Here is a 26,594-nt window from a genome sequence, read left to right as displayed (position 1 = left end):
CACCGAAATGTTTGAATGTGATACTTATTGTGTAGAATATGTAATTATGAATGTGTGAAAATTTCAAGCTTCAATTTGGTTGATTTCATGTGAATTTAGTCAATAGGACTTATGTGAGAAAATTCTAAAATGTGATAGGTCAATGTGTGAGGACCTACTAGTGCATGTGGACAAAGGGGGGACTTGCATGTCAAATTCCCCCCCTAATGAGTAGTGGCCGGCCATGACAAGGAAGGATGGGCAAAACATGTCATGAAACATGTTTTGTTAGTGGAAGAATAAAATAAGGAGTATGGGTAATAAAGAAATGGAAAACAAAAGAAAAAAAAATGTGTGTGTGGTGTTTGTCCCCCCATTGCCGTGAGCTAAACAAGAGAAAGGGGGAATTTTGTTCATCCTTTTCTCATCTTCATGCTTGCCAAAAACTAGAAAGAAAAACAAAGAAAAATTTTCTCATCCTTGGTTCATCCTTGGCCAAAAATTTTAAGGAGGAAAGAAGAAGAAAGGTGAAGAGATTCGGCCATGCATGTAGCTAGGCTAAGGTATGTTTGATGATGTTTCATGAGATGCATGCATGATTTAGTGGTTAGCTTGAGTTCTACCTAGCCCATGGTCTAAATCTTGCTATGTGGTGGAAATGGCACTCGACCATGGATGCATCATTCTTGGTTGATGTTTGATGTTGTGGTGATGAGGTATGAGGATGAGTTAAGATTCGGCCTAGGTGGAGGTTGTGTTAATGCCATTGCATGCAAAATATGAAGCTTGTTAATGATGCATGTGATGATGGCTTGATGATTCTTGAACCTCCTTTTTAGCATTTTTGTGTGAGCACATATGTGCATTGGTTGCTAAAGGGAGAAGAATCGGCTAGCAAGATGTGTGCTAAGGCCGAATGTAACTTTGCATGTTGATGAGCAATGCATGTGTTAAATCGATGAAAAGGGGGAGGATGCTTTACTAGTGGGTATATGTGTGTATTAAATGTTGAAATCGACCCCAAAAATGGACATGCATATTCGGCCAAGGGGAAAGAAATTAGCTAATATGTTGTGTTGATGCATGATTTTTGCATGTATGAGACTTTAATGTCTAATGTATGAATATGGGCTAAGTGCCTTGTGTTCATCTTTTGATGCCTAAATGATGAAATCAATTTATTTGTTTGATTAAGGTCAAGAACAAAGGGGAAATAAATCCGATAAAGGGAAGGAAAAAGCGGTTGAATAGTTAGCGGGATCGTTCGACAACACCCGAGGTAAGTTCTTGAGTAAGAGAGCTTAAATTTCGATGTGATTAAATCATGCTCTATGTGTGGCTATTGAGCCGAATGTGCAAGGACAATATGTGCCTTGTGTTTGAGTTTCGTAAACGAAAATGAAATATGAATGTGCTATGAATTATTGTTAGATGTGCATGATTAAGTGAATGCTGTCCGGCTAAGTCCCGAAGGCTTTGTGCTAAGTGAATATATCCGGATTAAGATCCGAAGACCTTTGTGCGAGATACTAAATCCGGGTTAAGTCCCGAAGGCATTCGTGCGAGTTATTAAATCTGGGTTAAGTCCCGAAGGCATTCGTGCGAGTTGTTAAATCCGGGTTATGTCCCGAAGGCATTGTGTGAGTTACTAAAACCGGGCTATGTCCCGAAGGCATTTGAACGAGGAGCTATATCCGGTTAAATCCCGAAGGTACGTGATTTGGTAATGAATGAGCTTGCTGTAAAATTCCAGCGAATACTCGAAAAACATCCCAATATGGGGATATGTTACGTATGTGTTGAATTTAATCGAGCCCTTACAAATAAATGTTCGCTCAGTTGATAAACGAGCTACCGGCCTTCGGCCAAGTTAGTTTATTGTGTATGTACATAAGGGTTGTTAATGTTGTGAAGCAAGTTTGATATCGGTAAATTGCGTATTATGAAATATTCCGTTTAGCTAAATGTGTGCTATTCTTTGTGCATGCTGGAATTCCTTGCTCAGACTTACTAAGCATAAATTGCTTACTCGTTACATTGCTCCTCTGTTTTATAGATTTTTGGTTCTCCAGCTATCGGACTCGGGATCTTGAAGTCGAAGTTGCCCACACTATCAAAGGCTCTTTTGGGTACTATTTTGGTTGAATTTTGTTATGGCATGTATAGGACTACCCATTGTTGTCTTTCGAGTACTTTATGAAATGTATAAGTGTACAGCCATGCGAAGATGGCTTGTAGAAGTGGAGTATGGCATTAGACCATTCGTATTTATGAATGTATAGATGGTTTCATGATGTAACTATGTTGGAATGGAAGTGTTGAGCAAATGATCAGCCACTAGAATGGCTAAGTATGATCATATGTGGGCTTATGTATGACAAGGCCCTAGTTGGTCCATGAAACCCCAAATTAGGTAAGGTTCACTTTGAAAACAGAAGCTGATAGCAGCAGTGGTGTGGATTGGAAAAATCACAAGAATTCGTAGGAGTGGAATTAAATAGTGAATAAATTATGTAATCGAACCTTGATGAATCTACTTTCATATGGAAGTAACGAAACAATTATAGGAACAGTACAGAAAGAGATATTCGGGTTCTTGTGGAACAGGGCCAGAACAGTTTCTGGATTCACTGTTCCGCCTTTGGAAATTCACTATAAATTGACCAGAGATAATTAGGGGTCATACCATATATGTATGGATTCCTCTCTGAGTCTAGTTTCCATAGAAACAAACGGCATCAGTATTGAAGCTCTGTGCAGAGAGATATCCCAGTCGTAATGGGAAAAGGTCAGTGTAGTCGACCCCTGTAACATGGGAGACTTTGACTAATAAACTGTACTAGTTGGCCCGACCAAAAAATTCTAGAAAAAAATCCATAGGTGGGGACATGAGTCTAGTTTCAGGGAAAAATCACAAAACTGATTTTTGAGTTGTGAAACTCAAGATATGATTTTTGAAGCGACTAGTACTCAGACTGGGCAGTGTCTGGAAAAATTTTTTCAAAGTTTGTTAACATCTCGTGTCCGACTCCGGTGTCGGTCTCGGGTTCGGGGTGTTACAACTAACGTCTAAAGTGTGAATACTGCAGTAAAATATAGAATGAATAGGTGGTATCCGCAAGTATATAGGTCGAGTTGTAATATAGTTTTACAACAAAGTAGGTGAGTACTCCAAAGATCGTACCCAAGAAAGCCTAGCGCTAGATCAATTTTAACCTAAACACTAAAATATATAATTAGTATTTTAAATAAATTATAGCACGAGAATATAAAAGAAAGGTTTTTAAAGTTTTTAGAGTAATAAGGTAAAATAATATAAAATAAATAAAATTTAGGATTGTTCCAACCTTGACAGATGGTCCGCCACCTGATTCTCAACTCTTTTTCTATTTTGGATCTCAAGGTCGAACTCTTGAAGTAAGGGTACCCACTTAATGGTTGAATGATATGTGAAAATTGTCACTTTTGTGCCACAAGATAAGAAAGAAACTTGTCAAAAGTAAAAACTATTGAAAATTATTCTTTTCCAGTTAAGGACAAGGTTTGTCTCACATCTTTTTAACACCTTAGATAAATTGCATAGAAAATCATCATACAAATCACCAAAAATTGAAAAATCATCCATAAATAGCTCTATAATATTCTCAACCATATTAGTAAATATTGTCATCAATCATCTTTGGAAATTCACAAGTGCATTAGATAGACTGAAAGGCATAAATCTAAAAGCGAATGTATCGTATGAGCAAGTGAAAGTTGCCTTCTACTGGTCCTCTAGGGCTTTAACTATCTGTTTGTATCCCGAGTACCCATCTAGAAAGCAATAATACTCCCTACCCATGAGTTAGTCCAACATCTGGTCCATGAATGGTAGCGAAAAATGGTCCTTCTAGGTTGTCTTGTCCAACTTTCTGTAATCTATACAAATTCTCCAACCCATAACCGTCCTTGTCAAGATCATCTCATTATTCTTATTTTCCACCATCGTAGTTCGACTTTTCTTTGGTACACACTGTACCAGACTCACCTATGAATTATCCAAGATGGGGTAAATAATTCTTGCATCTAACCACATGATAATTTCCTTCCGAACTACCTCCTTCATGATCGAGTTAAGCCTCTTCTTCCTAGAATTTATGGCTTTCTCACCCACCTCTATTAGAATCATATTCATGAAAAAGGAGGGACTTATTCCTCAGATGTCAGCTTTAGTCCAACCGACTGCCTTTTCGAATTTTTTTAACACTTCTATCAACTTTCTCTCTTGACTTCCAGTTAACTCTGCTGAAATAATCTCAAGAAAAGTATAGGAGTTACCTAAACAAACATATTTTAAATAGGAAGGTAGTGCCTTTAGTTCCAATTTGGGTGGTTCTTTGATAGATGCATTAGGTTGTGTTTATTCTCGAGAATCTAACTCTAATGATTTGAATTGGGTTTGTGAAGCATAACCCTTCAAATTGACTTCGAACAAAGTCAAATGTTCCTTAACTTCTTCATAATCCAGTAGGTCAAACACTAAAACATGCTCTAACGAGTCATCTATATAATTAAGCTCCTATTCTATAGAGACTAAGGACTTTAACTCCGAAATTGCAGAGCACTCTTCAACCGGATCAGTGAATTTCATAGCTCTGAAAACATTAAATGTAACCTGATCATCTTGAGCTCATATCGTGAGTTTTCCTTTTTTCACATCAATTAATGTTCACCCATTCACCAGGAAAGGTCTCCCTAAGATAATTGGCACTTCCTTATTTGCTTAAAAATCTAAAATAATAAAGTCAGCAGGAAAAATGAATTTATCTACACGTACAAAGACATCCTCAATATTTCCTCCCGGGTGTATTAAAGATCGATCCACTAGTTAGAGTGTTATAGTAGTTCGCCAATATCCAACTTCCTGAAGATGGACATGCGCATCAAGTTGATGCTCGCTCCTACATCACATAGGGCTTTACCACAATAGGTTTCTCAGATATTGCAGGGTATGGTAAATTACCCTAGATCTTTCAATTTTGGTGGTAGTGAAATAGCCTGATACAGTGGTGTCAGAAAGTACAGTTTTGGGTTTCGTTTTAGTGAACTGAGTCTATAAATAATTAATAAAAATGTTTTTGGATTTATGTTATAAATGAATTGAATCAAGGATAAGTACTTTAGTTTATTTGAGTATATAATCTAGTCTAAGGATTATATTATAAAGTGAGATCGCTATAAATTTTAATTTGAAAATAGTTAAAGGGACTAAAATTGCTATTAGCCCAAAAGTCTAAGATGGCACTAAAACATGCCAAATATGTGACTAAGAAATGTAGGCTTTTATATTACTATTATTATTTATTATAAAAAAAGTAAAGTTTTAAATGAGTTAAGTGGAAGAAGAGAGAAGATTGTCTTCTCCATCCTTCCACGCACAAAAGAAAGAAAAGAAACAGAGCAAAAAAAATACTTAGGGTTTTTAAGCTTTAATCCAGAAATTGTTACCGATGATTCGGTTTCTTCAAGAGCGAAGGAAAAAGCTAAAGTCATCGATGAATAGTTCAAAATTTTCTATAAGTACCACTATAAATCAACTTATTATTTAACTTCCCTTTTATTTTCATTGTAAGGTAAGTTAGCAAAACGAAGGAAGTTACACATGAGTGACTGACTGGAAATACAATATTGAGCTAGATTATTGTGATAGAGACTTAAATTGTATAAAATTCAAAATTGTATAATTTAGTTAAGCTGCACATTTCACTTAAACATGAGGCGAATCATGCCATGTTTTATATGAAACGGCATTCAATGGAAGAGTTGTTGTTGAGATCAATAAAATGGAAACTGAACTGAGAATGAAAATAGACTGTGGGTTGTTGTAGTAATTGTTGGGCAAAGTTGAGAATAATTAATGAGTTCCAGAATAAACTAAAAAAATTTTCTTCGACTAAACTATATTACAATTTGACCCGTGCACTTGTGGATAGCGCCATTCTAATTTCTTATATTTTCGTCTGTTATTTTTACTATAGATAATAACTCGTTTATAGGCGGTCAAGTTTTTGGCATCGTTACCGGGGAGGTTTCGACAATAAATCTTTAAAATATTTTTTTTTACAATTAATAAGATAAGTTGGAAAGTTAAAAAAATATAGATACGAGACCTATTTTTTTGTTTATTTTCTTTTCAGGTCATTTATGACCCAAAGCTCTAGCACACCAATCTAACCATACCTAGGTGTAACACCTCTAACCCATATCCGTAGCCAAATTAGAGTTTCGAAGCATTACCATATAGATAGAATGTTAAAACAAACAATTCATACCTTATCATAAATACATTATAAACCAATCATTCACATACATATCGTCCCTAAATGAAGCCCTCGATGCCCTAAAATTTCCTTAGAAACAAATCGGCACTAAATTGGGAACATTTGGAAAGTCTAAGAAAAAGTTAGAAAATTTTAAGGGCAGAGGTCACACGGCCGTGTGCCTCACACAGCTAAGACACACGCTCGTGTCTTAGGCCGTGTAACATTCAAACTAGGGACACGCCATGTCCCAACCCATGTCCTCACCCGTGTAACTCCCTGAGTAGGGTTACACGGTCATGTTACACACCCGTGTCTCAAGCCTTGTGGACATGAAATTTGCCCAAAATTAAGCCATTTCCAACACCAATCATGCATACAGTTATAAGCCTTTTTGTGCACATAAACATGACCTCAAAACCTTACCAAAACATGTATATGATGACCAATTCAATAGTTCTAAATTAGTCAACCAATATGTCATTCAAGGCACCTCAAATGCAAACATTAAAACTTACCTAAACATGCATACATTTCTACTTTTCATTCATTAAGTACTAGGGATTTCTTATTCATAAAAAAATTTGACATGATGAATAATTGATTTTCCACTTTTGACCTCAAACAACTAAGTTCAATGCATTACAAAGTGTACAAGCATTACAGGTCTCACCTGTCGGAATCCATCAACAAAACATACAAGTAAATTGATTATCCTAGCAGAATAAAAATAGAATTTTATGTGGTTGTTTAATATAATGACCATTTATGCATAAAATTATTTAGGTCATATAGAACTTTTCAGCTTGTAATGTTCTGAGGCTTATGACCGCATCCAGACGTACTAACGTCCAAAGTGTGAATACTGCAATAAAATATAGAATTAATAGGTGGTATCCGCAAGTATATATGTTGATTTGTAATATAGTTTTACAACGAAGTAGGTGAGTACTCCGAAGATCGTGCCCACGAGAGCCTAGTGCTAGATCAATTCTAACCTAAACACTAAAATATCTAATTAGTACTTTAAATAAATGATAGCGCGAGAATATAAAAGAAAGGTTTTTAAATTTTTTAGAGTAATAAGGTAAAATAACATAAAATAAATAAAATTTAGGAGATAGAATAGTAAAGTAAATTAAATATCTATTATGGGTGATTAGCTCACTTTGGTTATGCCCATCAATTATTGCTTCGGGTTCTTTGTCAATCAACTAGTTGCTACCCTAGCAGTATCTTCTGATCTTCCACTAACAGAAAGAGTCAGCAATAACTACTTATCTTCCTACCTCACAATCTAGATTGGCTTGGGGTAAAGGTGTTCACGAATGGGCATTACCAATTTTGGGTTAATTCCCACCTTGTTGAATTCCTAGGGTTGTCAGGCCCAGGGTTTGTTTCATGTTCTTCCTTTCCCAAATAGTTGATCCGTTGAGTAATCTTATAAAATAATTAATAGATCATACCTCTACTTGCTAACCCCCAAAGAGGGATTAGTCCCTCACGACTTTCATAAACAACATGGAATAGATAGACGAATTAATCATAGTGCATGAATTGAAGTAGAGAGTTTAAGAAAAGCCTGATTGATATTAATGATAAGTGCGAATTCATAGAAGTTGATCTCCTTCACAAATCAGATCTCTTGATAGAAAACAATGAATAAATAAAATAAACTCTAAAAAACCTAAGAAAGAAAAAAAACAAAACTAAATCTAAAAAGATAATCTAAGCTATTGGAATGATGTCTATGACATGTGCCAAAGGAGCCTATTTACAGCTTTTTGATGGTCATCGTCCTTAACTCTAGGTTAGCTGACATCCTCGAGCATAAAGTTTGATTGTACAGACCAAAATGTCCTTGCTTCGTATTTAATTTTCATCACGAATTTGTTGTCACGACACACCAGAACCTGTGCTACAACAAAGCAATTAATATGCTTATTTTCAGCTATCTTCAAAGGTATGTCGTGACACCCTCACCCTCAGCCTCTATTCTATTCCTTATGCTGCGACATTGAATCATCTGTTTTGTGACACAGCAACCAATATTTGTTTCATACGCATTCTAATGGTTTCCTACACACTCACAAAGTGCGTTAGCTCAACCCTTGGGTCTCATTCAGCCCCTAAGGTCAATAAAAGACTCAATTTGCACATTTTATTGAATGTAAATAAAACTAAGAAAACTTAACTAAAACATAACAAAAATAATTGTATTCAAGCTCCTCAAATGCGAAAACTAGTTTAATCTGCTACATCGAATTACGGTAGATTAAACTTCCCTACACTTAAGTCATTGCTTGCCCTCAAGCAACATAAACAAAAATAGGTAATAAAAACGATGAACCTTGACCAAATATTATAGAAATATTGACTTTGGAGCAAATGACTTAGGCATTTCATATTTACTGACAACTTTAACATGATGAGTAGCTGACTTACCACTTTTGATCACAAACATCTAAGTTCAGTATGTTACAAAATATACAAGCATTAGAGGTCTCACTTATAGGGATCCAACAACAAATCATACAAGTACTTTAATTATCTGAGCAGAATTCAAATAGTGATTTATGCATATGTTTAGTATGATGTCCGTTCATGCACAAGAATATTTAGGTCACATAAGAGTTTTTAACTTTTAACATTCTGAGGCTTAGGATAGGTATGGAATTCAAAGATAGTAAGCATGAAAAAGGTTACAAACACAAAAATAGTTTAGCTCATTGTATTGATCTCTATTCTTCTCATTGTCTTATTTCTCCTTCTCTCACCTTCATTGTCTCTCTATAAATAGGAAATCATAGTATGATATACTAACTATGGCTAGCCTATGAGTTCTTGGGCACTCAAGAACAAGTTTTTTCTATTGTTTTGTGACTTTTATCTTTTTTAATACATCTCACTCAAGAATGTTTTTTCACTAGTTTAAGAATTTTTCTACTCGTAATAATTTCTTTTTTGGATTTTTCTTTTTCTTTCACACATTAAGCTAACTTATAGTTCCTATATCACACCAATCTTTCCTATTTCACTCTATTTTTACAAACTCCACCTTGATGTATCTACTTAACACTCAATACGTATGGCCATATGTCTATAATCGTGCAGTGCAGGACCAAAGAAGAAAGGGAAATACAATTTAATATTTTCAGGCTCGGGGTTTGTAATAAGTTCATCAAGAAGTGTCAACAGGCTCAAAAATTTGTACTAAAGGTGAAAAATAAATAGGTCAGCTTTTTGGCTTTGGATGTGTTCCAAACAATGCCTTAGGTCATCCCTAAGTATCTCAACATGCACAAACTTCATCAACCAAACAAATACAAATTCAACCATTTATCATCCGTACTAGCATGCTGGTTTCCTTGTATTGTCTATATCACTGGGTACAGTTGATTGCTTAATGCCTATTTACAATGTAACGTATAGACTTAGTAGTCTAATAATCAAAAATTTAAAATCACCGACCATCATACCAAATTTATTTGTAAACATAAGCAACCTATGTACATGCCCCTAACCAATCACTTGTATTTCTACAAGCTCAAGCACACAAAAATATAATAAAATCAAAGAAAAATGTAAAAAAATTTAACAAATAAAAATTTATAACAAATTTTCTATGTTACCCCCAACACTTTAGTTGACACATTGTCCTCAATGTGTGGCCCATAAAATGATAAGGAAAGAAGTTACACGATTTATCGTGGTCATTCCAACTGCTAATGGTGGGTGCTTCCTCATTTACTTGTGTAAAGCTCCAATTGTTGTGTCTCCATTGTGTTGGGTTCCTACATAGAAAATTTAAAAAAAATACAATATAACAAAAACCTGTTATTAGTCCTATTCCTACAAATTAAAATTAAACTTATCCGGAAGCTAATACAAGTTTTTTTAAGAAAAAATGGAATAATAATGACGCTCCACTGTGTTTTTCATCGATATTTGTATTATGTGCGTGATGTCGCTACATAGGGTTGCTGTGTCGCAACACCAACTCTGTTTCAGCCCAAAATTCCATCGTGAGGATGTCTTGGTCCAAATATGTATCAAATAAATTTTAGAATCAAAACTCCATGGTTAGTTAAATATACAATAATTTACAACAGCTAAGCAATTCAAACATTTTTAAGTTTTATTGTCGGATTCATCCAACAGTGTCATCAATTCACCGATGGATGATTTTTTATGTTCTATTGGTATTAGTCTATCGTCAGTTGTACCATTCCACCTGTGCCCATTTTTCCCTTTTCTTAAACCTATTTATTCTTTTTGCATGCATAAAAAGAAGTGTGTCCCTTGACTTGGGGATATTAAGAATAAATAATTTTTTACATTGCTCCCTTAACTTCCTTCTATATTCCTCGCTTGGTTGATGGTCACAGTTAAAATTTTCAATCTGTCATAGTTACTTCATTTTTCTCTAAATCATTGGTAGATCTAGAAGTGGCTAGAAAGGGTCTTCCTAATAAGATCGTTATCTCATGATCTTCTTCAAAATCAAGCACCACAAAATCTGCGGGAATGGCAAAGCTTCATACCTTGACGAACACGTCTTGTAAATACCTTTTTCAGATGTATTGATGACCTATCAGCTAACTGTAATGTCATTTGAGTAGTTTTAAGATCCCCTAACATAAGTTTTTCAAAAATTGATAGAGGCATTAAATTAATACTAGTTTCTAAATCGCATAGAGCTCTATTAAAGTGAATACTTCCTATCTCTATAGGAATAGTAAAACTCCTTAGGTCTTTCAACTTTCGTGATACTTGTCTTGGAATAATCACCATATAGGAGCACTTAAATCAACTTGTTCTCCTACCTTGATTTTCTTACGCCTTATCGTCATCTCCTTTAAAAACTTGGCGTACTTTGGAACCTTCTCAATTAATTTGATTAAAGGTAGGTTAACATTTAATGGTTTTTAATGTTTTAAACAAGTTTCAGAAACTCACAAATTCATCCTCATCCTACTTTTTTCTTTCTTCTAATCTTAATGAGAATGGAACCTTTGTTATTTCGGCATCTTTAAGTGTTTCTTTTTCCTTCTCAGCCGCTAGTGCATTCTCCTCCTCTGGTTCAGGTTCGTTTCCCACTTTTAAGGAGTTATCTTTAGGTTCATCAGTATTGTCTGCAGTTGCCTTTGGGGTAGGAATTTTTAGGCTACCCAGTACTTTGCCCAATCCGAGAGCTATAGCCTTCACATGCTCCTTACCTTCCCTCTGTGGGTTAGCTTTCGTGTTACTGGGAATACCTGTGCCAATTTGTCTTTTGATGTTGCCCATCATGCTCATCAATTGGCTTATCTGATCCTTGAGCTTAGTCAATGTTCTTATTGAGTTAGTACACTCAGATTGCACCTACTTGACATTTGTTCTCATTGATTGCATTTCTCCCTCAATTATGTCCAGTCGTTGACCACATGTAGTATGGTCACTAGGGTTGGCCCTATCCTAAGGTTTCCATAAATAAGGAGGTTAGTAATTAGTATTTTTAACTTGATTTGAACTGTTACCTCTGCCTTGGTTTCCTCCCCATCTCAATTTTGGGTGATCTCTCCAGCCGAAATTGTATGTGTTCAAGTAAGGGTTCCGAACCCTATTCTCGATGTAGTTTATAACCTCAACAGGATTCTTGATATAATGGAAGAGTTGCTTGTCTCCTCCATAGTTTATATCCTCAGCAGGATTATTGATATAACGGAAGAGTTGTTTGTCTCCTTTATACGTGTACGGTGTAGAAGTAGATTCAATATTGTTGAGTCTATCCACTATTTGCTAATACTTATCTTCCTCTTCGATAGCTTTGACCGTAGCAAGTTTCAGGCCATATGTAAAGCATTCAATTGGCCACTGATAGGAGTTTAACGACATATTTTCAATAATTTCGTACGTGTTCTCATACATCCTATTCATAAGGGCTCCTCCTACTACTTCGTCTAATCTAGATCGTACATTTGCATCCAACCCATAGTTCATTCCACTTAGGAAATCCATGGTGCGGGCATTTTTGAATAAACATTTTGAAATGTTCCCATGCCTCATAGAAAGTTTCTCCCTCCATCTGTCCAAAGACAATGATCTCTCTTCTTAGTTGAATTGCTTTGCTGATTAGGAAAAATTTCTGTAAAAACTTTCCAGTGAGTTCATCCCATGTCGTGATAGACCCTAGTGCCTGCGAGTCTAACCAAGAAAAAGCATTATCAATCAAGAAGAAAGGGAACAACTGAAGATGAATAGTGTCATCAGTAACCCCATTACACTTAAAAGTATTATAGAATTGGAAAAACCATTTAAAATGCTGATTAGGGTCCTTTATCATAATGCCCCTAAACTGCAAATTGTTCTGGATTATTTGAATCATTTTCGGTTTAATCTCAAAATTATTAGTTGTAATTGCCAGCCTTATTATACTCTTCTGAACCATATCCAAACTTCATAAGGCATAATGCCTTAAAGTTCTCTCATTTCAAGCCATCTATACATTTAAGGGAAGCTGTGGTGCTAGTGGGTTTCCTAGGGCGTTATAGTCAGCGTCACGTGGTACATTACCTACAACAGGTAGTGGTGGATCTTGCATCTATTGTTGTTGTTGTTGTTGTTGTTGTTGTTATTATTGTCAGCAATTTCTTCGAATTATTCTCTCTCGATCTGTGGCTTCTACAATAGGCGTAACCCTACTCCGAGTCATACACTAAACCTAAAAAGAGTAATTAGTAAAAATAAGTAAAATAAAATCGTATCTATAACATACAAATTTTCTAATTATTCTTTCAGAATGTGAAAATTCAAATCAAACTAGTGACGTTGCCTCCCCGGCAACAATGTCAAAAACTAAAAGATACTGGTCGAGTGTGAATACTATAATAAAATATAGAATGACAAGGCGGTATTCGTAAGTATACGGGTCGAGTTGTAATATAGTTTTACAACGAAATAGGTGAGTGCTCTGACGATCGTACCCTATGTAGGTGATTGCTAAATCAATTCTAACCAAAACACTAAAAGATCTAATTTGTACTTTAAATAAATTATAGTACGATAACATAAAAGAAAGGTTTTTAAAGTTTTTAGAGTAATAAGATAAAATAACATAAAATAAATAAAATTAGGGAGATAGAAGGGTAAAGTAAATCAAATCTCGATTATAGGTGATTAGCTCACTTCGGTAATCTCATCAATTGTTGCTTTGGGTTTCTCGTCAATCAACCAATCGCTACCGTAGTAGGATCTTCTAATCTTCCACTAACATAACAAGTCAACAAGAACTACTTATCTTTCAACCTCACAGTCCAGACTGGCTTGGGGTAAAGGTGTTCACAAATGGCAATACCAATGTTGGGTTAATTCCCACCTTGATGACTTCCTATAGTTCTCAAGCCCAGGGTTTGTTTCACATTCTTCCTTATCCAAATAATTGATCCGTTGAGTAACCCTTTAAAATGATTAATTGTTCATACCTCTACTCACTAATCCCCCACAAAGGGATTAGTTCCTCATGGCTTTCATAAACAACATGGAATAGATGGATGAATTAATAATAGTGAATAAATTGAAGTAGAAAGTTTAAGAAAAGCCTAATTGATATTAATAACAAGTGTGAATCCATAGAAGTTGATCTCATTCACAAATTAGATCTCTTGAATGAAAATAATGAACAAATAAACTAAACTCTAAAAAACCTAAGAAAGCAAGAAAACAAAATTATATCTAAAGAGTGAATCTAGGCTAATGGAATGATGTCTATAACATGTGCCAAAGGAGCCTATTTATAGCTTTTAGGTGGTTGTTGTCCTTAACCGATGGTTAGCTGACATCCCCGAGCTTAAGGTTTGATTATGCAAACCAAAATGCCCCTACTTCATATTTAATTTTTGTCACAAAATCATTGTCACGACACACCAGGACTTGTGTCATGACATAACAATCAGTATACTCATCTTCAGTTATCTTTAAGGGTATGTAGTGACACCCTATGTTTGTGTCACGACATTGAAGGCAGACTTAAGGTTTCTCCATTTTTTCCCTATGTTGTGACATCGAATCATATGTGTTGCGACATAGCGACCAATATTCATTTAATACGCGTTCTAATGGTCTCTTGCACACTCAAAAAGTGTGTTAACTCACCTTTGGGCCTCATTCGGCCCCTAAGGTCAATAAACGACTCAATTTTCACATTTTATTGAATGTAAATAAAACTAACTTAACAAAAACGTAACAAAAATACTTGTATTCAAGCTCCCTAAATGCGTAAACTAGTTTAATCTACTATACCGAATTACGGTAGATCAACTTAGGAAAAGTGTGGAATTCAAAAACAGTAAGCATCAAAAAGGTTACAAACATAAAAATAGTTTGGCACATTGTATCGATCTCTATTCTTCCCCCTTAGCGTGCCTTACTCGCTCACCGCCTTATTTCTCCTTCTCTCACCTTTTTTGTTTCTCCACATAAGAAATCATAGCATGACATAGTAACTACGACTAGCCTAGGAGGTTTTGTACACTAATGAATGAGTTTTTCTTATTTTTGTGACTTTGTCATTTTCCTGTTCAATTCATCTTACTCAAAAATGTTTTTTACTTTTCATGAACTTTTTCTACTTGGATTGATTTTCTTTTATTCTACACTTTTAGGCTAACCTATAGTTCTTATATCAAACCAATCTTTCCTACTCCACTCTGTTTTTACAAAATCCATTGTAATGTATCTACTTAACCCTCAACACGTATGGCTAGACATCTATAATCGTGCAGTTTAAGACCAAAGAAAAAGGGTAAATACAAATTAACGTTTCAGTCTCGGGTTTTGTAATAAGGCTCATCAAGAAGTTTTTACAGGCTCAAAAATTGGTACTAAAGGTGAATCAATATGGGTCAACTTTTTGGCTCTGGATATGTTCCAAAAAATCTATTAGGTCATCCCTTAAATATCTCAATATGCACAAATTTAATCAACCAAACAAACTCAAATTCAACCATTTATCATTCATACTAGCAAGCTTATTTCCATATATTTTCTATATCATTTGGTACAATTGATTTCTTAAAGCCTATTTACAGTGTAACATATAGAACTGAGTAGTGTAATAATCGAAAATTTAAAACCACCTATCATCATGCCAAATTTATTTGTAAACACAAGTAACCTATGTACATGCTACTAACCAATCACTTATATTTCTACAAGCTCAAGCACACTAATGACAAGAAAAATGAAATAAAAGCATAAAAACAAAAAAAATTTATGTTACTCCCCCCAACACTTTAGATAACACGTTGTCCTCAATGTATAGTTCCTAAAAAGATAATGAATGAAATTACCCAATTGATTGTGGTCGTTCCAACTATTAATGGCATGTGCGTGCTTCCTCCTCAACTCATTGATAGTTCAAATTATTGTGTCTCCTTTCTATGGGGTTCCTACATAGAAAAACAAAACCGAAAATAAAACAACTAAAAATTAATACAGTCCCTCTTAAGAACATAAAGGAAATATTCAATTTAATAATTTAAAAAGAAGTACAAATCCCTAATAATAAGAAACTAATTTAATTTTCCTAAATCCATCTACTCCTAGAAATTAAAGTCCTACTAAAGTAACTCGAAATATTATTCATCATCTTCTTGAAATCCTCTTTTTCTCCTTTCCTCATTTTGTTTTGTCTGTAGAAGAGTAAATTGCTTGAATATGTCATCTCCAAGTAGTTTCCTTGGGGGATTCATGGTCTTGTCCAACCGCTCGATAGGGACTCCTACTCTTTTGCACAATTCTGTAATTAAATGGGGGAAAAATATTCCCTATCCTAAAATTCTTATACATTCAACCATATTCTTGTATATCCATGAACCAATACATATTTGTTTCGTTTGGAGTATCCCATATGTTATGATAGCATGGTTTGGACTAATCTCGTACATCTCTACTAGAGGCCATATTCTTAAACAGATGAATTTCATTCACATATTGGCTCTTAGTGTCATCAACTCTTGATTGAATGTGTTAGGTATTGTTGTTCCTGTTCTATATGTCCAAATCTCTTTCCCTTCCATTAAGAATCTCAGTATCTCTTCATGTCTATATTTTTGAATTCCTTTAGATATATTTTATACAGATGGTCGCAATAATGATATGGCACATCATAAAATTAGCAAATACTCATATCGATTACTGGAACATTAATCCCTTTGACCTTCACAAAGGACCACATCCCACAGAATGGTTTAGTTGCTTCCCTTAGTTTCAATGTTGGATAAAATTTCTACACTATTGGAACTATTATAGGCTCTTCAGATGGAAAACAAAATTTAGTCCATTACCTCTCTATTGTGTTCTCCCATATTCCTTTACAATCCCTATTCTTAGATAAAAGTATCCAGTTGTAGTTGTTGCAAGCATTTATCCATGCTGCCTTCCTGGAATTCAATAGCTGTGCTTGGAGCGCTTACACTATAACTAGCCATTCAATAATCTATTTTATCTAAAGTCCTTTGTACAATCTTTTACGTCTGTAAATTGATATTTCTTTCTTATTGGTTGTAAATAAGAGGCTCAATGTGACCTATTTATGCACCAGAAGAAAAGAATAAAGTGTTTAAGAGTTATAACTTATTTCTACTAAGCAAGAAGTTAAAGAATAAGAATCCTACTATAATTAAACTATAAAAATGTCAGCAGTTAATGTTAGTTCGGAGAACAGAGTTACTCAATAGTGTCGCGACATCCCTTAGAGGTGTCACGACATCGAGAACAGTTTCTATGTTCTGAACGTTGTCCATTGTCGTGACATGCAAGCCAGATTCCTATATGTTTCAGTTGTGTTGTGACATCAACAATTTGGTCACTTTCTTCACCATCACTCTTTTTGTTTATTAATATCCCCTTGTTTCCTCCTAAATCCCATAGAGCATTGCATTGCAAGACTTGTTTATCAATTACTATGTTTGTCATTCCTCCAACATAATGTTTCACTCTTTGGTCACTTACAAGAAAAAGATGTCCTTCTTTGTTGATCAGCTCTATTATCCAATGAAGAGTCACTTGGTGTAAGGTGTATGGACATGTCCATCTTGATTTAAGCTTGCCAGGGAATAATTTTAATCTTGAGCTGAATAGTAGAACTTTTTGTCCAGGTAGAAATTCACGTTTCCAAATCATTGGATCGTGTCGAAGTCTACTCATTTCCTTATACATTTTAGTGTTTCCGTAGGCCATAAAGTGAAATTCTTCCAATTCCTATAATTGAAATTGTCTTTCTTTCTTGGCTAATTTTGGATCTAAATTTAATTCTTTAATTACCCAATATGCCTTCTTCTCCAATTCAATTGGTAAGTGGTAGTTCTTATCGTAAACTAGCTTATATTACCTAAAGGAGTCTTATATGTTGTGTTGTAAGCTCATAATTCATCGTCTAGCTTTGTTTCCCAATCCTTTCGACTTGGGTTCACTATTTTTCTAAAATCTATTTAATTTCATGACTAGACACTTCTTCTTGCCCTCTAGCTTGCGGGTGATAGGTCGTTGCCATTCAGTCTTATGTTGTATTTCGCCAAAGCAGCTTCAAATTACTTGCTTGGAAATGAGATCCTTCATCACTAACCAATTGACTGCCTCTGGACGTACTAATGTCTAGAGTGTGAATACTACAATAAAATATAGAATTATGAGGCGGTATCTGCAAGTATACAGGTCTAGTTGTAATATAGTTTTACAATGAGTGGGTGAGTACTTTGAGGATCATACCCAATGGAGGCGAGTGCTAGATCAATTCTAACCTAAACACTGAAAGATCTAATTAGTACTTTTAAATTTAGTTATAGTATAAAGGATATAAAATAAAAGATTTTTAGGGTTTTATAATACTAAAATTAAAATAGCATAAAAAGATAAAATTCAATTGATTAAAAAGGAAGAATAAATCAAAACTGATTATGGGTAATTAGCTCGCTTCGGTAATCTCCATCAACTGTCGTTTCGAGTTCCTCACCAACAACTAGTTCTACCCTAGCAAGATTTTCCAATCTTCCACTAACAAAACAAGTTAGCAAGAACTACTTATCTTCTGAGCTCACAATCTAGACCGGTTTGGGGTTAAAACGCTCACGGATAGGCAATACCAATTTTGTGTTAGTTCCCACCTGGATGACTTCCCAGGGTTGTCAGGCCTAGGGTTTGTTTCACGTTCTCCCTTTCCTAAACAGCTGATTTGTTGAGTAACCCTACAAATTAATTAACAAATCATGCCTACACTCGTTAATCCCCCATAGAAGGATTAGTTCCTCATGGAGTTCATAAATAGTATATAATCGACGTAAAGAGAAATCATGCTAATTAAATCGACAAGATAGAGTAAATGAAAAAGCTTGATTGTATTGATATTAAGCGTAAATCCACAGAGTTGAATAATTCCACAATCCAAATCTCTTGAAAGAAAACAACGAACAAATAAACTAAACTCTAAAACCATAAGAAAATGAAACTAAATATAAAGAAAGAAACTAGGTTAATAAAAAGGTGCCTTTAACATGTGCCAAATGAGCCAATTTATAGCCTCTAGGTGGCCATTGTCCTTAACCCTAGGTTAGCTGATGTTCCCAAGCTTTAAGTTCAATTGTGTGGACCAAAACACCCCTGCTTCGTCTCTAATTTCTATCCCAGAGCCGATGTCGTGACACACCAGGACTTGTGTCACGACATAGCAACCAATATGTTCCTCTGTAGCCATCTTTAGGGGTATGTCGTGACACCCTCAGTCTGTATCGCGACATCGAAGGCAAACTTTATTTTTCTTCATTCTGTTCCCTATGTTACGACATCAGTTCTCCTGTGTTGCAACATAACATCTAGTATCGTCCTAAAATACCTTCTGGTTGTCTCCCGCACTCTCACAAAGTACGTTAGCTCTCCCTTAGGCCTCATTCGGCCCTTAGGGTCAATAAAAGACTCAATTTGCACATTTTATTGAATGTAAGTAAAACTAAAGAAACTTAACTAAAATGTAATGAAAATGCTTTTATTCAGGCTCCGTTAGTGTGAAAACAAGTATAATCTGCTACACCGAATTTCAGTAGATCACCAATGCACACAGTGTACCAAACCTAGTGAATATGTTTTTTTCTCGAAAATCTCACTACTGATTTTGTATCATTGGTAGGTAAAGCAACAACTTCGAACCATTTTGAAATGTAATCAATAACTAGAAGGATGTATTGATTCTTGAAAGAACTTGGAAATGGTCCCATGAATCAATCCCCTAGACATCAAATACTTCTACCTCAATTATCCTTGTTTGTGGCATATTGTCCCTTTTTTTATAAACTCCCAGTTTACTGACATCTATCACACCATTGTATGAATTCGTAGGCGTCTCTATTCATAGTTAACCAATAAAAACCTGATTGTAGAACCTTTTGGGCTATCATTTTTCGGCCGAAATGCCCTCCACATGGAGACGTATGGCATCCTTGTAAAATGTTGTATATCTCTTCCTCTGCTACACACCTTCTGACCAATTTTTTCGCACATTACCGAAACTTATACTGATCCTCCCAAGTGTAATTTTTCTATTCGTGAACTATCCTCTTCTTCTACTGCCAGGATGCCTATGATGGAAAGAAACCTTTTGTAATGTAGTTAACATAATCTACATATCACAGTGTTATGCTTTTTCTAGGCCTTTTTTGATGGATGTATACTCTAAATAATTGTTCATCTGTGAAAGTTTCTTTAATTTCTTCATTAGTTCCTACTACTAAGTTATTCATGTCCCAATGTTTCAATGGTACTTTGCTTGAAATAAAATAATTGTGTATAAATACTTAGTACCTTGGTCATGGGCAATACTCGAAGAAGAAATAGCTACACACACTCAGTCCAAGTAGTAATGGTGTCTAGGGGAAATGCTTCTAACCATATTTTTTCCTTCCCATCTGATAACTCTTGAAAAGAGTTATATTTCATGTCTTTAAACCTATTCAATTTCTTGTACTTAGGTACATTTAGTTGCATTTTAGGATCTTTCATTCGTATTTTCATCATTTAGTTCAGAGCTTGGACAGTGTTTAAATATTAGATGCTTTTAATTTCTTATGGTAGGGTTGTGTTCGGTGGTTTGGCAGGTGCTGGTTGAGGAACAAGAAATAAAAGAGTGAAGGATTTTTGGGGCAAAAGGTTAGACATTTTGTCAGCACAAATATCGTGGCAATTCTAAGAAGACCAAGTCAACACTCAACACATACCAGTTTCAGCCCGGCAGTACTTGTACCAAAAAAATCTGCCTAAAAAATAAGAAACGATAATCTTGGGTTGTTGGTTTTTATCTTAGAAAAAAATAATTTAAAAAAGGAGAAGATAATCTTGGGTTTTTGAAAAAAGAATTTAAAAGAGGAGAAGATAAACATGGGTTGTTGGATTTACCTTATGGAAAAGCCTATAAAAAGCCAAATGAGGAAACCCAAAAAGACGAACAAGAGTGAAGATATCCTTAAGCAAAAATAGAGGATAGTGGCTGAGTAGAGACGGAAAGAGGAAGATGAAAGTAGTCTCTCTCAGCCATCACAAGACACTGTGCTACTGGAGTATGAACTGGACACACAAAAACTGTCTTCCCATATTCTTCTGAATTTCTTACTTTATTCTTCTGTGAAATGAATGATTAAAATGGTGTTGGATGTTATTTTGGTTTTGAATTTTATTTCCTAACCCATGAGCTAAATCTCATAGAGTTGGGATTACATGATGAAACTTTTATTTTCTTTAATGGTTGAAGCATAGATTCGAATCAATTTACTGCTTCATTCAATTGTTTTATTTTTAATTGTATACATGTAATCCCTAGACATAGATGACTATTCAGCATGCCCATAAACTAAATCTAATTCTGAAAAGGTTGGATTATTTGGACCGAAATTGAATGATATGAGCAAGTACTCGATAGATACTTGTAGTAAACTCAAGACATAGAGTAGCGTTCATATAGAAGGAAATAGTTTAAGGTACCCCATTAAGGCCTATAGACACGGGCATGGTAACTTGAGGTTTTTTCTCTCGAAAGAAGAAAAGCACTTTAGAACTCTTCTGAGTAGTAGATTAATTATGATTTTGCCAAGGAAATTCTGACAGTAATGGTAGATTCTTAGTAATTCCAACCTTCCATATCAACATCGTATATCCCTTATCCCTTTTCATAGTATCTTTTCCATAGTATTCTTAGTTGTTTACTTGTTCATTTACACATTATTCACGTAATCAATTTCAAAACTGCCATTACATTTCTACTTTCCTTTTGCCATAGCATTTCCAAGTATTCATTAATTCTACATATTGCATACATCATTATTCCTTTTAATTTCCATTGCATACTTACCATAGTTTTACCATAGCATTAATTGCACTTTATTATAATAACTTGACAACTTTTTTGCCTCAATTCGATCCTCATGGAAATGATACTCACTCATCACTTTATTACTTGATTCGATGTGTATACTAGCACAAATCGCATATCATGTCACACGCGATAAGTTTTTGGTGTCGTTGTCGGGGATCAGCGATTTGGTAAATTTTGGTTTGGTTATTTGACTTAATTCCATTAGTTTTAATTAACTTAGTTTAATTTAATCTTTATAGATTTGCTGACAGTGTATGAGAAGAGGCATTCCTGCTAACAAATAGTATCTTTTTGACCTAGAAATTGATAGAACTTTGAGAATAAGGCGAAAAGAACTAAGAAAAATGGCTAGAAATGGGAATGATCCCAGTCTCAATGATATTTCAAATGGTTTTACTCTCAATAATAATCCAAATGGTTAGGATGTTAATCCTCCTATTCGTGGGGTGATAGATAACCAAGATAGACCAATCCGACAGCATGTTGTGCCAATTTTGGATTACCTGAATCCAGGGATAGTCAGACCATAAATACAAGCTCAGTAGTTTGAGATGAAACTGATAATGTTTCAGATGTTGCAAACATTAGGAAAATTCAATAGACTACCCACTAAAGATCCAAGACTGCATTTAAGAATTTTTATAAAAGTTTGTGACTCATTTAGACAACAGGGTGTTCATAAAGATGCTCTACAACTTAAACTGTTTCCATATTCTTTAAGAGATCGTATGAAAGCATGGTTGAATGCTCTGCCTTCAGGAAAAGTGGCATCATGGAATGATCTTTGTCAGAGGTTTTTGCTATGGTATAATGCCCCAAATATGAATGCGAAGCTTAGAAATGACATCATATCTCTTTGAAAATTGGATGATGAAACGCTATATGAAGCTTAGGAGTGATTTAAAGACTTAATTCGAAAGTGTCTGATACATGGATTTCAACACAAGACTCATATGGAAATATTCTATAATGGGCTGAATGCACATACGAGAATGGTAATTGATGCATCTGCCAATGGTACATTGCTGGATAAATCTTACAACGAAGCATGTGAGATTTTGGAAAAGATTGCCAACAATGACTATCAGTACCCTACCACAAGGGTTGGGACATACAAGAGAGCTGCTGGTACCATGGAGCTTGATGCAATTACTTCATTGACAGCCCAGGCATCTTCTTTAGCTAATATGATTAAAATAATGAAAAATTCAACTGCAGTCTAGGAGATGAAATCAGTCGAGCTGTCATGTGTTTATTATGATAAAAATCATGTGTTTGATGAATGCGCATCAAATTCAGCATCTGTGTGCTACATGCGTAATTTCAATTGGAGTAATAATCTTTATTCCAACACCTATAATCTAGGGTGGAAGGAACAGATAAACTTTGGTTGGAATAATCACGGTACGAAGAATTTTAACACGCTATAAGACAGAATGCCACCAGTGCACCACCTGGTTATAATTAACCTATGCTGAGGCAAAATGTCCAACAAGGTCAGGCATTTTCATCTATTGAAGACTTGTTGAAAGAATATATGGCCAAGAATGATGATGTAATTCAGAGTCAGGCTACATCTCTCCAAGCTCTTGAAAATCAACTGGGGCAAATAGCGAATGCTCTAAATTTAAGGCTACAAGGAGCATTGTCAAGTGATACTGAGAATTCAAGAACACAAGGTAAGGAGCATTGCAAAGCAATCACCCTTAAAAGCGGGACTTAGTTGAGTGATGTTGTTCATGATGCCATGGTAGAAGAGGATAATGCAAGTACCAATCAGGTAAAGATCCTAAAGTCATCTGAAAAACATACTGAATCTAAAAAGGGTAAGTAGCAAAATGTTGTGGCAGAATCGAATGATGTTGTCAATAGGAATGCCACGACAACACTATATCAGCAACCTAAAGGATGGCCACATTTACCTTTTCCTCAATGATTCCAAAATTCTAAATAAGATGTTCAATTCAAAAGATTTTTAGAGGTCTTGAAGCAACTCCATATCAACATAACGCTAGTAGAAGGTTTGGAGGAAATGCCCAACTACGTGAAATTTATGAAAGATACAAAGAAGCGCAAATTGGGAGAGTTGGAGACTATTGCTCTCACTGATGGGTGCATAGCAATGTTGATGAATAAAGTACCCCTGAAGTTGAAGGATCAAGGGAATTTCACTATCCCCTATTCAATTGGAAATCACTATCCCCTATTCAAGTATAAATCTAAAGCATATGCCTATTTACAGGAAGCTAGGAATTGGGAAAGAAAGATCAACTACGGTTACATTGCAACTTGTCGATCAATCCTATGCCCATATGGAAGGTAAAATTGAAGACATACTGGTAAGGGTAGACAAATTTATCTTTCCTGCGGATGTCCTTATTTAAGAATGTGAAGTTGAAAAAGATGTATCGATTATTCTTGGAAGACGTTTTCTTGCTACAGGCAAGACTTTAATTGATGTTCAGAAAGGTGAATTGACCATGAGGATGAATGATCAGTAAGTCAAGTTCAATGAATTTAATACCCTGGAATGTGCTGATGAGAATGAAGAGTCGAGCCATTCACTTGATAGAAACAGTAGTAGAGGAAGAATTTACAAGATTTTGCTACAGCAATTTTGATAGTGATGAAGATTCATTTGAACGAAGACCCTTGTGTAGTTTGTTGGAGCAAAATAGACCTTTCAATTTTGATGAAAAATGCTTGGTAGCGTATGTATATCCACATGGAGTTGTTGATGTCAAGGACATGAAAACGGGGGACGTATTTAAAGATAATAGACAACACTTGAAGCACTACTAGGGTGTTCACGTAGAGCAACATAAACAGTCCATTTGTCTACAATATGTTTAACTTCAACATCTTTAAAATTATTTTTATTTTTATTTTGTCGATTTAAATATCTTTTAGTTATTTAATTTCCTTTTTTTAATAAATTACAAGAGGGGAAAGGGTCGGTGATGAAGAGCCCATTGAGATGAATCGTGCTAATGAAGAGAATGCACCCAAACCACTGGAGGAAGAACCAAAGAAAACAGAGTCTGTCAACATTGAGATTGATCGTGAGGATAAAGAGGAAGTAGAGGTACAAGGTTGTTGCTCGTAAATCAACCCATCGGACAGAATGAAGTGTCTACAATACAATCCAAGCAAGGAAAGTTTTCTTTTTCTTTCATACATTACATTGCATATATTTTTCTGTGACATTTCCTGTATATAGATAGTTTGTAACACCCCTTACCCGAGACTGTTGCCGGAATCGAACACGAAGCGTTACCTAACTTAACTTACTAATTCGGAGCATAAAAATTTTCTTTTAAAATTAATTCACTCGCATTCAATCAATATGTCCCTAAAAAGGATCTTCGAGACCCTAAAACATGCAATGAAAACGGTTCGGGTCCAAACTGGGAACATTAAAAATTTTCCAAATACTTAAACAAATTAAAATAATTTATTTCACTGTTTACAAAAAAATTGTCCAACTGCGCAGTAGTCGCTAAATTAATTATACTCGAGCTAAAAAACTTAAAATTTAAATCCGTAAATTTTCCCTAAAACTAGACTCATATATCTTATTATCATAAAAATTTTCAGAATTTTTGGATTGGCCAATTAGAAAAGTTTATTAGTTAAATTCTCCCCTGTTTCGCTGCCTGACAATTCCAACCACTCTTCACTAAAAATGAATTATCTCATTGTACAGAATTCAGATGATATTTCCATTTGTTTCCTTTGAAAATATACTCATTAATTATTCTAAGCATATAAATTATAACTCATAATTATTTTTTTACAAATTTTAATGATTTTCTAAATTTAGAACAGGGGACTTCAGAAACCATTCTGGCCCTATCAAACTAAAATTCAAATATCTCATAATATAAAATTTCTTTGCATGCACTGTTTCTTTCATATGAAATTAGACTCAATAAGGTTTAATTATATATCTCATTCACTCTCCAATTTCATTTCTACTAATTTTGGTGATTTTTCAAAATCACATCATTGTTGCTGTCCAAAAACTGTACCGTTGCAAATTTTTACTCCTTTATTATTTCTTTGTATTAACTATCATTTAGGCATACATAACATCAAACATACTCCTAATTAGCCATTTCATAAAGACATACACACAAAATGACTAAGTCCCTATACATGCCATAACTTAAAACGTTTGTCAATGAAAATACCCAATTGGTAACTTCATAGTTGATAGTGTGAAGCGATCTTCCATGACCTCTAACCCGAGCTTGTTTGATAAGACTCTGGAACAAAGGAAAGGAAAGATGTAAGCTTATAAATCTTAGTAAGTTCACATGTAAAATAAGAATAATTAGTAATGAATTTAGCTTATTACTAAGCTTTCATAATTTGCATAAATAATGCTAAGTTCATACTTTAATATCTTACTCATCGGTAACCTTACCAAAAGCTCAGAATAAAAAAAATAAAGCACCTTACTTAATAGCTTGCTTACGTACCTACAACATCTCATTAACACATTAATACTCTTTCATAATATAGGCATATTGTCAATCATGTCACAAAGAGTCATAAGTATAACTGAAAATGTATCACTTACTTAATACTTGAATATACTCATTAAAATACTTTTAATATCATCAACTTATAACCCCAATATTATTAAGCCTTATGTACATACCTGTGCCTAGTCATAATACTCACATATCCTACTCTTACTTATCTTGAGCATACTCCTTGAATTTCTCGTTGAACTACTTGTAATATTAAGAATGTTTGAGATATTTCGTACACCTGGTAGGATGCCAATGCCATATCCCAGATATGGTCTTACATGGGATCACATATCGGTGCCGATGTCATGTCCCAGACATGGTCTTACACTAGCACTCATCTCGAGCCAATGCCATCTCCCAAACATGGTCTTACACTGACTT

General features: G+C 34.8%; 2 non-coding genes across 2 annotated transcripts; one reads left to right on the top strand and one right to left on the bottom strand.

Moving 5' to 3' along the window:
* Positions 1–12,271: 12,271 nt before the first annotated feature.
* Positions 12,272–12,378, top strand: LOC121215848 (small nucleolar RNA R71). Its single transcript, XR_005911816.1, has one exon. It is a non-coding gene; the product is annotated as a small nucleolar RNA R71 (small nucleolar RNA).
* Positions 12,379–22,502: 10,124 nt separating this feature from the next.
* On the bottom strand, positions 22,503–22,609 carry LOC121215792 (small nucleolar RNA R71). Its single transcript, XR_005911765.1, has one exon. It is a non-coding gene; the product is annotated as a small nucleolar RNA R71 (small nucleolar RNA).
* Positions 22,610–26,594: the final 3,985 nt, after the last annotated feature.

Source organism: Gossypium hirsutum, chromosome D03 (genome assembly GCF_007990345.1).
Source record: "Gossypium hirsutum isolate 1008001.06 chromosome D03, Gossypium_hirsutum_v2.1, whole genome shotgun sequence".
Classification (NCBI taxonomy): Eukaryota; Viridiplantae; Streptophyta; class Magnoliopsida; order Malvales; family Malvaceae; genus Gossypium; species Gossypium hirsutum.
This window is presented reverse-complemented; position numbering and strand designations above follow the sequence as displayed.